This window comes from Petaurus breviceps, unplaced genomic scaffold, assembly GCF_028583685.1.
Source record: "Petaurus breviceps papuanus isolate PSGF00001 unplaced genomic scaffold, PetGlider_PUasm1.0 154, whole genome shotgun sequence".
Classification (NCBI taxonomy): domain Eukaryota; kingdom Metazoa; phylum Chordata; class Mammalia; order Diprotodontia; family Petauridae; genus Petaurus; species Petaurus breviceps.
Genome location: NW_027185715.1, coordinates 15,721,281 through 15,735,373, shown reverse-complemented (window position 1 = coordinate 15,735,373; position 14,093 = coordinate 15,721,281). Strand labels below are relative to the sequence as shown.

The following is a 14,093-nucleotide window of genomic DNA, read 5'->3' as shown; positions in this document are numbered from 1 at the left end:
AAGTCTGTTTTGCTTCTGATCATTGTCTTCTTTATCTGCCCTCATTTTTATCACTGCCATCCCTTTCTTTCATTCCCTTCCGTTTTTACTTCCCTATTGCGAATATATTTCTATTATCAATTAAATAAATATATATTCCCTTTTTGAACCAATTTCAGGGACAAAGTGCTGACTTAAAAAAAAAGAAGGGGTTAAAATCAATTCAAAAGAAATAGATGGAATGAAACACACATCTAAAAATCATAACCTTAAATGCAAATGGATTAAATCATCCAATTAAAAAAGAGTGGCAGAATGGATAAGAAAACAAAAACCCGCAATTTGCTGTGTTGAAGAAATATAAGACTCCCCCCAAAGACATATCCCAAATGAAATCAAGAAATTGGAACAAAATTTATTATTATGCATCAGGTGATTTCACGAGAGCAAAAGTTGCAGCAAAAATAAAAAATCACAGTGTCAGTGGAGAATATCTATTATTTCTGTCTACTTTCATTAATCATATCTATCTGTGACAGTACCATTAGTTGCTGAGAATATGCAAGTTAATTTTTCTTGCCCTGACAAATTATATTCAAGATTCCAGGGGGGAAAAACCCTGCCAACTTGCAGATAATTGCTAAATTGTGGAGGACTGCAGAAGATTACTAATCCATGAGCTGACTTGGAAGACCCAACACGGGTCTTATGAACATACCATTCATCTGTTGCTGAAGATCTCTCCTGCAGATAAGATGCCTAGTTCCACATGTTTATCCCAGTCCTCTGCCTCCCACCGAAGTGCCTTGCACAATACTCTTTCAGGAAGGTACTGCTAATATCTTTCCATCTACCCTTCACTTGGCATACCAAAAAACCTACTTGGAAGGGGAGGGGGAGTGACCTTGGGTTATCTCAGCTCTGAAGTGATGTCCTTTTTGATTGTCATGAATCTTTAATTATTGGAGTTTACAACAAATCTTTACATGTAAAAAGCTGAGACTTGGGGTTGACTATGCTAAGTGGGACTGCCATATCAAAAATAGTCAGGTCAAGTCAACAAGCATTTATTAAGTGCCCACTGTGTTCCAGGCACTGTGCTAAGCACTGGGGACAGAAAGAGAGGCAAACAAAATAGTCTTTGCTCTCGGGGAGCTCACAGTCTAATGGGAGGGACGACATGCAAATAATACATACAAGCTAGATATATAGAGGATAAATTGGAGATAACTTCAGAGAGAAGGTACTAAGATTAAGGAACACTGGGGAAGGTTTCTGGCAGAAGTTGAGACTTTAGCTGAGACTTGAAGGAAGCCAGGGAAGCCAAGAACTTAGATGAGGACAGAGAGAGAGTTTCAGGCATTGAAGTTAGCCAAGGAAAATGCCCCACCCTGGAAGATGAAACTCCTTCTTGAGGAACAGCACGAACCCCAGGGTTTCTCATCATCCTTTTTCTGTTTAATATTCTTACCAATGATTTGGATAAAGACAAAAGGTCCTTCCATTGCTGTCAGTCAAGGTTCCACAAATCTGGCATAAACACAACCTCAGAGCAAAGGAATTGCTCAGAGAGTGTTCACACGGCATGTCAACCACTGATGTCAGTCATATATTTTCATCCCAGCTATTTTTCCTAATTGTTGATGTAGTAGATGTTGTACTGCAAGAAAAGAAAGCACAGTATTATCACAATGACAGTGATAGGGCAATATAAACTATAGACACTGGAAAGCACCATCTCTCATATACAGCCCTAATAAGGACACCAGCAGTCACCATCTGATATTGAGACTGCCTGTAGGCAAAGCTGGCATCCCAGACCTCTAGGATGACTGTACTAAAGTGGTAAAGCTATGTATTGAAAAGAAGAAGAACATCAGAGCCACATGAGACATTTTACAGTACAACAATGCATTTCTGGGTCTGGTGTTCCTAGGTGACTTTGTGAGCCTTTTTCTGTGCAGTAATTTTCTGTAGTAGAGCCTTCTAGATAGAACAATGGTCAGAGCACTGAGCCTAAAGTCAGGAAGATCTGGATTCAAATTATGCCTCAGATACATCTTAGCTGCATGATCCTGGGCAAGTCATTTGATTCTGTTTCCTCAATTGTAAAGTGGGGATAATAATAGCACCTACCTCCTAGGGTTATTGTGAAGATCAAATGACATACAGCTTAATGTAGGGCAGGGCAAATAGTAGGCTCTTAATAAATGCTTATCTCCTTCCACTCTTCCTAGTTATTATCCCTAGGGAAGCCTTGTGTATTGAACTGTGAGGCAAACTACCAGAGGTGATAGGGACCAAATACACAAGGGAACCAGATGATCATGATAAAGGAAATGAGAATAAGGTTAATGAAAGGACAGATGGCTCCTTGACAATGCCTTGGGATCCCTTCCCTATTCTCTTCCCTTGTCAGAGGTCATTGCCATCTCTGGGTACATCATCCAGCTCCTCTGTCCTCTTGCTTAAACTCAATGAAACCCCTTGAAATAACAGCTGGTTCTCTCAGATATGCCCACAACCTTCTTCCCCTTCATTTGCTCCTTTTGAAATGCTGCTTATGACAGTCCCAAGTGGAAGGGATGAGGAAATAAGACAGCCTCACACCTACCTCTTGTGGTCTGTAGGAGTGGATGCCTCCTGTGGTCAAGTCCTCTAGGTGCTCATGCCTCCCCCCCACCTTTGCTCCCTCAATATTTCATCACAGTCCTCTACCTTGTCCCTTGTCTTGCTCAGAATCCACCCACCATAACACTTCAAAGCTATTTCCAAACCCAGCAGCCCAAATTTCCAATCATAATTCTCCAACAGATAAACTATTCTCAGTTGATATGTATGTATGTATGTATATATATGTATAAATAATGTTCTAATAAGGACACTAGCCACTGCCTGTTGGCACTATATAAAAAGTTGTCATCCCAGACTTTTAGGACAACTGTACTAAAGTGGTAAAAAGCTGCATTGTTGGAAAGAACACCAGAACTTCACGTGAGACTTCTTACAGTTCAACAATGCATTTCTAGGGTCTGGTGTTCCTAGGCAACTTTGTGAGCCTGTATTGATATTATTCTGTATAGTAATTTCCTGTAGTAGAGCCTGTTAGGTAGAACAGTGGTCAGAGCAATGAGCCTAGAGTCAGGAAGATCTGGATTCGAATTATGCCTCAGATATATCCTAGCTGCATGACCCTGGGCAAGTCACTTGACTACTGTTTGCTTCTGTTTCCTCAACCATAAAATGGCAATATAATAGAACCTTCCTCCCAGGGTTATTGTGGGGATCAAATCTTTTCAACTCACAGCTCCCCCCCCTTTAGTATAGTCATCCTAGATGTCTGAGATGTCATTTTTAAATATACTACCTACAGATAGTCTCAAAGTCAGACAGTATCTGCTGTCCTAGGAACAGATTAAGATATTCTCAAAAGAAGAAAGGCAAGGTATCAATAAGCATATGAAAAATGAATCCCAAATTACTAATAATAACATAATTGCAAAAATGACCAAGAAAAGGAGAATGACAATTCTTGGAGATATTGTGGGAGGACACACATACAAATTCATTGTTGGTGGAGTTAGGAATTGGTCTGAAGATGCTGGAAAGCTATTAGGAACTTTTCCTCCCCCTTCCTTCTCCAGATCACTGAACTGATATATTTTTTCTTCACTTTACCTTTATTTCTGAATATATCACCTTACCTTCCCCTACCCTGTGATTGATTCCTTGTAATAAAGAATTGTTGGGGGGGGGGGAGGGGAAGCAGCTCAGCATAACCAACTGATAAATAAACCAAGTCTGACAGTTTATGCAATATTCTACACCCATACGTCTGCATTTTTACAAAGAAAGGAACATTTTCTCAGCTCTTAAACCGGATTAAGCTTCTTGGTCCAAAATTGCACAATATTGAGGGCTTTGTTATTGTTGCTGCTATCGTTCTTTTCATTTACAATGTTGCAGTCATGTATATTGTTTTCTTGGCTCTGGTTATTTTTCTCTACATCAGTGTAGATATCTTTCCACGCTTGTCTAAATTCTTCGCATGTATGATTTCTTGAATTTCAATAATATCCCATCACTTTTATGTAGTACAATTTGGTTTGGTTTGTTTTGTTTTTGGAGGAGGGAAGGCAGGGAAATTGGGGTTAAGTGACTTGCCCAAGGTCACTTGGCTAGTAAGTGTTAAGTGTCTGATGTCGGGTTTGAACTCAGGTCCTTCCGGCTTCAGGGCCGGTGCCCTATTCGCTTCGCCACCTAGCCACCCCCTGTACCACAATTTGTTTACCCATTCCTCAACTAAAGGCTACTTTCCAATACTTTACTGCCACAGAAAGGACTGAAATGGATATTTTGATACATATGGGATCTTTCTTTCTGCCTCTAACTTTTGGGGGGTATATGCCTAGCAGTGGGATTGCTGGATCAAAGGATACAGAAAAAAAAATTTAAAGACCATAGTTTTTTAATTTAAAATTTTTAAAGAAAGTAATTCCAAATTACTTTCTAGCAGGGTCGGACCAATTCACAGCCTTGCCATCTAAATATTGGTATGTCTATCTATATCCCCTCCAACTTTATTTTCATCTTTCGTCATTTTTGCCAAATTGTGGAATATGAGGTGAAACCCTAGAGTTATTTTTATATGAATTTTTCTCATTATTTTATTTGAAGTTTGAGGCAATATTATTTTTTCAAATATAAAGTTATTAAAGCAATCTTACATATTAATAGTTTGCAATCCTTTTGAGAACTAGTGTTTCATATTCCTTGATCCATTTAAAAATTAAGTATTTGTCTTAATTCCCTATATATTATTGATATCAGATTGATATCAGAGATATTTGATACAAAGGCTTTTCCCCAATTCAGCTTTCCTTCTTCTATTAGATGAATTGATTTTGTTTATATAAAAAACTATTTAGTTTTCTTTAGCTGAAATTACCTATTTATGTGCACTCAGCTTATTCTTAGTCACTGATAAACAGGTTCCATGGACAGCTAACTCCTCCAACTTTCACCCAGTACTGAAATGAATGGTTCTAATTCTCAACTCTCTTCTTTCTCAAATCCCAGACTGGTGCCTCCTGATGCAATCCCTGGATATAAATAAGAGTTACATGACTTCTGACATGTTGGAGCTTCCCCCAGTGAATGACAGTTCACTTTCCTTAGTTATTTAGACAAATGAGGTGAGATAGAGTGACTCCATATGGATAGTATACATGAATATGTACAGGGTGTTACATATGGGTAGACATGCAATCACTACATTATTCACTAAAGATATACTCTTGTAATTTCACAGCTAAATCTAGTAAGCCCAATTAATCACCCCCAAGGATAAAAGAGATAGGAATGGCATAGATAGGAACTGAATTTAGGGCTTTTCTCTATGTTTCTATAAGGAGCATAGGCAAAGGTGTTTTTAGTCCCTGCATTTGTATACCTTGTTGCCACAACAAAACTTTGTACATGATTATATGGCTGTCCTATAGTGAGATGGAGCTGAAGTGAAGAGTGGTGATGGTATGTGGGACCAGCAAAGTGTACAAAAGAACATTGCTGCCCTGAACACCCACCATGATTATGGCATGGCCATTCCCTATGTGGAAGTCATTAGCTCCACACGAGTGATTCTGGGATAGTAGAGGGTGGTGGGGGAGGGGCAGGATGTGAGGATAATGGAGAGGGAATAGACAATGAATGTGAAATGTGGCATATGATAAAAGAGGTCGTTGTGCTCTATTGGTCAACTGGTCAAAGGATCAAATGAGATAACGTAAAAAGTGCTTTGCAAGTCTCAAGCTATAGAAATACTAGAGATGATGAAGATAAGAATGCTTGATTGTTTCTCTTTATTACAACGGCATGACCAGGATGTCTAGGACAGATATATCAGCACTATAAAATGATTTTATTACTATATAACTTTAAGTGTTTCAAACTTTTTTTTTATTAAAAAGAAACTACATACATACATACATATAGAGGCAAGCAGAAAGGTTTTTTTCCCTTTTTCTTGGAGGGCACATTCCAGATCTTCAAAGAAAGAATCGGGCAGAAAATATTGAATGTAGCAAAAACAGCTACATTTGCTACAAAATGGCAAAAAAATCCTCTACTTTCTATATTACTGTATATTTTAAATTTCTAAATATAAAATATCATTAATAAATAATGTAAATTTACAGTTCCTGAATTCACCACTGACTTTCTCCTGGCAGGGCTGTAGCTTACTGTGTTTCAGAGCATGTAATTCTAGATCTGAGAATTTGGAGAAGACAAGGGTTAATGTTTCTATGGCAACCTTCCTTCTCAGTCCTTTGTACATACACATTATGATAGGATCTTTCAGGGTTCACAGGGTTCACTGATTCACTGAGCTGGCTATTGTTTGTGCCTTACAGATATGGAAATGTTCCATTTTCAAATAATGACCATCTTTTGTGAAAGTACAGAAGTATGCCATATTTTGAATGCTTCGGAAATGGTTAATATGGTTTTCAGTGAATTGATATTGAATAAATAAATATGGCAAGAATATTTCAAATTTTTATAATATTTTTAAGTCTCACAAAGCATTTCCCTTTGTCCTTTGGGTTGGCATTGACTAGTTTTATTATACCTATTTTACCTAGAACAATGACACATGGAAAGGCTAGCTGACTTGCCCAGAGTGGCATTAACCAGTAAATGTCACGCCAAGTCCAGTTTTCTTTCCACTATGCCATGTGCCAAATTTGATTATGAAGCATCATATAATGAGAGGCAGCTTAGTATGGTGGGAAAAAAATGTTGTCATTCAAGAAACAAGACCTGGGTTCAGGTTCCTATCTCTGCTACTTACTACCCATGTGATCAAAGATAGATCATTCAATTTCCCTCCACCCCTATGACAATTGTCTGTTTTCATTTTTTGTCATCTTTGACAATCTAGTGATATGAGACTGAACCTCATAGTGGTTTTAATTTGCATTTCTCTAATTAATGATTTCAAGCATTTTTTCCTATGGCTGTTGATAGTTTGGATTTCTTCATTTGAAAACTACTTGTCCCTGTAGGGATCCTGGTTTGTCAAGAAAGGGTTATTAATGCTTGTACAGAGTGTCCCAAAAGTCTTAATACAGTTTTAAACTTTAATAACTCACATATAATTGCAAAATCTATTTTCATCTTTGTTCTTCTCATTTGTTTATGATGTGGGTATACACACACATATGCACACACAGAGAAACAGAGAGACACAGAGACAGAGCAAAAGAAACAGATACAGAGATGGAGACAAACATGCAGAGAGATGGAGAATGAGAGACAGAGAGAGAAAACATGCACAGAGAGAGAGAGAGAGAGAGAGAGAGAGAGAGGTTATCTATCCATTTAAAGGCAACAACGTACTGCAGTGAATAAGATAGAAGTGGTTCTTGAATCAGGAAGACATGAGTTTAAATGGTGCCTTAAATGCTCACAAGTTGTGTGACCTTGGATGATTTGTTTAACCTATGTCTTAGTTTCCTTAACTGTAAAATACAACACCTACCTTGCAAAAGGACTGTGACAATTAAATGATATAATATTTGTAAAGCCTTTTAGCACAGTGTCTAGCATGTAATAGCTGCTATATAGATGCTTATTTCTTTCCCTTCTTTGTCATTATGCAGCCTTCACTTTTGATTATTTTGTGGTTGTCCTTCCCAAATTTTGGCGATTTTTTTTTTTTGCTTTTTGGAGGGCAGTTGGGGTTAAGTGACTTGGCCAGTCACACATCTAGTAAGTGTGTCTAGTGTCTGAGGCCAAATTTGAACTCGGGTCCTCCTGACTCCAGGGCTGGTGCTCTATTCACTGCACCACCTAGCTGCCCCCATTTTGGGTTATTTTTAATGATGTAAACTTACTCATAAATATTGTTCTTCTAATGCCACTCATTCACTCTATATCAGTCCATATATGTCTTTCCATATTTCTCTCAGTCACTGGAGATGTTTACTTGAAGTTATTAAGTTGTAGCTGGGGGAAGCTAGGTCGCACAGTGGATAAAGTGCCAAACCTGGAATCAGGAAGACCCAAATTCAAATCCAGCCTCAGACACGTACTAGCTGTGTGACCCTGGGCAATTCACTTAACCTTGTTTACCTCAGTTTCCTCATCTGTAAAATGAGATGAAAAAGGAAATGCCAAACCGCTCCTATATTTTTCCCAAAAAAAAAAAAACAACCCAAGTGGGGTCACAAAGAATTGGGAAGAACAACAAAAATGAATCATACAGGCTTCATGATCCTTGTTGAGATGTTATAGATAGGTATGAGATTCATATGTTTTGTAGGGGTTGGTCAGGATGACTTTGTAGTTGTCTTATAGCTCTAAAACTACATCTGTGCAATCCTCCCCCACCTTAGGCACCCATCTACCCAATTTAACCCTAGCACTATGACATAGATAGCCTCTCCTTTTCTATCACTCTTAACAAATTGAGAACAGGGACTCCATATTCTATAGGCCCCTCACAGCTCTCAAAAGGTGGAAGAGCAGCATTCAATGCAAAGAGTCGATTTGGAGCCAGAGAACCTGGGTTCAAATTTCAGCTCTGTCACTCACGATCTTGAGTAACTTGCTTGACCTCTTTGGGCCTTGGTTTCCTCATCTAGAAAAGGAAGGGGGTGGTCTGAATGATCATTGATATCCCTTCCAATTCCAAATTGATGACTCTAATGTAAGTCTAGGAGGTCACAGTAACCTATTCATTAGAAAACTGCATCACTTTCATCAATCAATTAATCTCTAATCAATTAATTTGCTTATTTATTTTTAGTTTTCAATATTCATTTCCATAAGATTTTAAGTTTTAAATTTTCTGTCCCTCCCTGTCCTCTCCCCACCCCAAGATAGGATGCAGTCTCATATAGGCTCTACATATACATTCACATTAAACATATTTTTACATTCATCACATTGCAAAGAAGAATTAGAGCCAATGGGAGAAACTACAAGAAAGAAGAAAAAGCAAAATCAAAATAGTATGCTTCAATCTGCATTCAGACTCCATAGTTCTTTCTCTGGCTGTGGATGGTATTTCCCATTGTGAGTCTTTTGGAATTATCTTAGATCCTTGCATTACTGAGAAGAACTAAGTCTATCAAAGCCAGTCATCACACAATGTGGCTGTTACTGTGCACAATGTTCTCCTGGTTCTGCTCACTTCACTCAACATCAGTTCATGTAAATCTTTCCAGGTTTTTTCTGAAGTCTGCCTGCTCATCATTTCTTATGGAGCAATAGTATTTCATTACATTCATATGCCACAACTTGTTCAGACATTCCCCAGTTAATGGGCATTCCCTGAATTTCTAATTCTTGGCTACCACCAAAAGAGTTGCTATAAATATTTTTGTACATATGGGTCCTTTTCCAATTTTTATGATCTCTTTGAGATACAGACCTAGAAGTGGTATTGCTAAGTAAAAGGGTATGCAATTTTATAGCCCTTTGAGCATAGTTCCAAATTGCTCTCCAGAACGGTTGGATCAGTTCACAATCCCACCAACAATGCTTTAATGTTCCAATTTTCCCACATCTTCTCCAACATTTATCATTTCCCAGTTTTGTCATGTTAGCCAATCTGATAGGTGTGGTGTGGTACCTCAGAGTTGTTTTTTATTTACATTTCTCTAATCAACAGTGATTTTGAGAATTTTTTCATATGACTACAGATAGCTTTAATTTCTTCATCTGAAAATTTCCTATTTGACCATTTATCAATTGGGGAATGACTTATAAATTATAAATAATTAATTGAAATTAATTATAAATAATTTTATTCTTATAAATTCGACACAGTTATCTATATATTTTAGAAATAAGGCCTTTATCAGAGATACTGTTGTAAAAACTGTTTCTCAGCTTTCTGTTCCCCTTCTAATCTTGATTGTATTCATTTTGTGGAAAACTTTTCAATTTAATGTAATCAAAATGATCAGCTTTGCATTTCATGATGTTCTACATCTCTTGTTTGGTCATAAATTCTTCCATTCTCCACAAATCTGACAGGCAAACTATTCCTTGCTCTCCTACTTTGTTTATAGTATCAGTCTCTATATCTAAATCATATATCCATTTTAACTTTATTTTGATATATGATGTAAGGTTTTGGTCTACGCCCAGTTTCTGCCATACTATTTTCCAGTTTTCCCAGCAGTTTTTGTCAAATAGTGAGTTCTTATCCAAGAAACTGAAATCTTAGGGTTTATCAAACACTAGATTACTATAGTCATTGACTACTGTGTCTTGTATACTTAATCTATTCCACTGATCTGCCATTCTATTTCTTGGCCAGTACCAAGTAGCTTTGATGATTGCTGCTTTATAATACAATCTAAGATCTGGTACAACTTGGCCATCTTTGCTTGCATTCCTTTTCATTAATTCCCTTGGTATACTGGACCTTTTGTTCTTTCAGATGAACTTTGTTATTGTTTTTTTTTTCTCACTCTATAAAATAATTTTTGGTAGTTTGATTGGTATGGCACTGAATAAGTAAATTAATTTAGGTAGAATTGTCATTTTTATTAGCTCAGCCTACCCATGAGCAACTGATGTTTTTCCAATTATTTAGATCTGACTTTATTTGTGTGAAAAGTGTTTTGTAATTGTGTTCATATAGTTCCTGGATTTGTCTTATCAGGTAGACTCCTAAATATTTTATGTCTATAGTAACTTTAAATGAAATTTCTCTTGCTGTTGAGTTTTGTTTGTAATATATAAAAATGATAATGATTTATGTGGGTTTAATTTTTTTATCCTGCAACTTTGTTAAGGCTGTTTATTATTTCAAGTAGTTTTTTACTTCATTCTCTTGGATTCTCTAAGTATAACATCTTATCATCTTCAAACAGTGATAGCTTTGTTTCTTCTTTGCCCATTCTAATTCCTTCAATTTCTTTCTCTTTTGTTATTACTAAATTTAACATCTCTAGTACAATATTGAATAATATTAATGATAATGGACATCCTTGATTCACCCCAATCTTACTGGAAATGCTTCTAGCTTATCCTTATTACATATGATACTTGCTGATGGTTTTAGGTAGACATTATCATTTTAAGGAAGACTCCATTTATTCTTATGCTCTCTAGTGTTTTTAATAGGAATGGGTGTTGTATTTTGTCAAAAGCTTTTTCTGAGTTTGTTGAGATAAACATATGGTTTCTGTTAGTTTTGTTGTTGATATAATCAATTATGCTTATAGTTTCCCTAATATTGAACCAATCCTGCATTCCTGGAATAAATCCTACCTGGTCATAGTGTATTATTCTTTGTTTTTCATAGTGTATTATTCTCATGATAAATTGCTGTAATCTCTTTGCTAATGTTTTATTTAAAATTTTTGCATCTATATTCATTAGGGAAATTGGTCTATAACTTTTTCTCTCGGTTTTGACCCTTCTTGGTTTAGGCATCAGCACCATATTTGTATCATAAAAAGATAGGTATCATAGTATCATAAAAAGGTAGGACTCCTTCTTTGCTTATTTTTCCAAATACTTTATATAATATTGGAATTACTTGTTCCTTCAATGTTTGGTAGAATTCACTTGTAAATCCATCTTACCCTGGAGATTTTTCTTAGGGAGTTCATTGATAGCTCGTTCAATTTTTTTTTTTCTGAAATGGGGCTATTTAAGTATTTTATTTTATCTTCTGTTAATCTGGGCAATTTATATTTTTGTAATCATTCATCCATTTCACTAAGATGGTCAAATTTATTGGCATGCAGTTGTGCAAAATAGTTTCTAATTATTGTTCTTATTTCCTCTTATTTGGTGGTAAATTCACCCTTTTCATTTTTGATACTGACAATTTGGTTTTCTTTCTCTTTTTTAAATCAAGTTAACCAAATGTTTATCTATTTTATTGTTTTTTCATAAAACCACCTCTTAGTTTTATTTATTTGTTCAATAGTTTTCTTACTTTCAATTTTATTAATCTCTCCTTTGATTTTCAGAATGTGCAATTTGGTATTTAATTGGGGATTTTTAATTTGTTCTTTTTCTAGTTTTTTTAGTTGCATGCCCAAACATTGTGATAGTAATGGAATATAAAGATTCCCCTGTATTGGCTTGGTTTTCAAATTGATTGTGTTAAAACCCAGAGCTTGTTAATCCCACCTGTGTGATGGACTTGTTGACTTGAAAAGAGAGACACGAACTGGGAGGAGCAGGTGACGTAGATTTGGAGAGACTAGAGAGAGGCAGAAGAACTTTTTGGAAGCAGCACCCTCATGGAGGCAGAGAGAGACTGAGAGGATTGCTGAGGGCCACTTTGAATTGCCCTGGACTTTTGAGACCTGCCCCCGGAGCGGCCAAGGACTGAGGAGACATGACTGTTTTGCTGGTACTTTGGCTGTCTGTTTTGATGTTGTTTTGCCAGATTTGTCCACTGGTGAAAGACAGTCCTGTTGTTGAAGAAGTCCTGGAACCTTTCTGTTGGTTAAGAGCTCCTGAGACTGTCCTGCAGACAGAGAGTGAATTCTGTCCACTGGTGAAGGACAGTGCTGTTGTTGCAGGGGTCTGGGAACCTTTCTGTTGGTTCAGAGCTATTGAGACTGTCCTGCAGACAGAGTGAATACTGTCCACTGGTGAAGGACAGTGCTGTTGTTGCAGGGGTCTGGGAACATTTCTGTTGGTTCAGAAGCCCTGAAGAAGGATTTTCTTGTTGTATGTTTACAGAAATCTTGGGAGAGGGTTTTGCTAATGTTTTCAGGGGTTCTAGGACTGTTCTGCCGACAGAGGATGAATCAATGAAGAGACTGGCAATGTATCTTGTGGCCTTGCTAAGCCTTGTCTCCCCAGGAACTAAGATTGCTGAGAACTTGCCTTGTGTCAAGATGAAGAAAAGACCTCCATTTGGGTATTAAGTGCTGTGCTTAAACTTGTTGTAACTCTGGGGTAGATTCAATTGTGATCCAGGGGTGGGGAACTTTTGACCTTTTGGTGTTCTATGGTTGAACAAATGAATGTAGTTTACTTATGTTTGGAAACTAATCTCCATTTGAGAAGAGGGGCTTTGTGATGGACTAACTGAAGGTACAGCCTAGGGGTGGAGTAGTATTTAGAACAGGGACTTTGTAATTGATTGAATGAATGGAAGGTCCTGGGGTGGGGTAGTACTTGGAGATTATTTAATCACATTTAGTAAATGCTGTATTTGGAATGATGTCATATTTTGATCTTCTCTGTTCTTAATTTGTCACTGAATAAAATGGAGAGCATCTATGCTGGTATTTTGAACCTTGGGAAGTTGCCTTTCCTCGGCATTACATGACAGTACATTCATTTATCTCCTCTTTCTCTATTTTTCTCATGATACAAAACTTCCCCTAAGATCAGCTTTTGCTGCATGCCCTAAGTTTTGGTATGTTGTCTCATTATTCTCATTCTCTTGGATGAAGTTATTGATTGTTTCTATGATTTGTTGTTTGACCCACTCATCCTTTTTTTTTTTTTGCTTTTTGGAGGGGGGAGGGCAGGGCAACTGGGGTTAAGTGACTTGCCCAAGGTCACAGGGCTGATAAGTGTTAAGTGTCTGAGGTCAGATTTGAACTCAGGTCTTCCTGACTTCAGGGCCAGTACTCTATTCACTGCACCATCTAGTTGCCCTCATCCCACTCATTCTTTAGGATTAGATTATTTAGTTTCCAGTTACTATTTAGTCTATCTTTCCATGGTCTTTTATTACATATAAATTTTATTACATCATTATCTGAAAAGGATGTATTTAATTTTTTGCCTTTCTGCATCAAATTGTGAGTTTTTTATGCCAATAAATGGTCATTTTTTGTAGGTGCTTGTATCAGCAATGCCATATTCACAATGCCTATAGAGATTATAAATATGCTGATATAATTATCCATCACAAAATACATCAGGTTTGCCATTTGGGGAAATAGACTAGAAAATTTATTAAGATACCAAAAGACTGAGTCCCAAAACCAGAAAGTGAAAGCCATCAGAGTAGTTATGACATTGGCACAGGTAGATAAAGTAGAAAGCACCCACATTTTCAAGCCTTTAAAACAGAACAGGCTACCTCAGGCAAAGGTCCTCCTCTCCCCACT

At 37.1% G+C, this 14,093-nt stretch overlaps 1 long non-coding RNA gene across 1 annotated transcript in view; it reads right to left on the bottom strand.

Annotated features, from left to right (window-relative positions):
- LOC138156451 (uncharacterized) overlaps window positions 1–14,093 on the bottom strand; it is a 40,524-nt gene that overhangs the window by 17,391 nt on the left and 9,040 nt on the right. Inside the window, exon 2 of the long non-coding RNA XR_011167152.1 lies at window positions 1,451–1,639. This is a non-coding gene — a long non-coding RNA (uncharacterized lncRNA). The remainder of the gene's footprint in view (window positions 1–1,450; window positions 1,640–14,093) is intronic.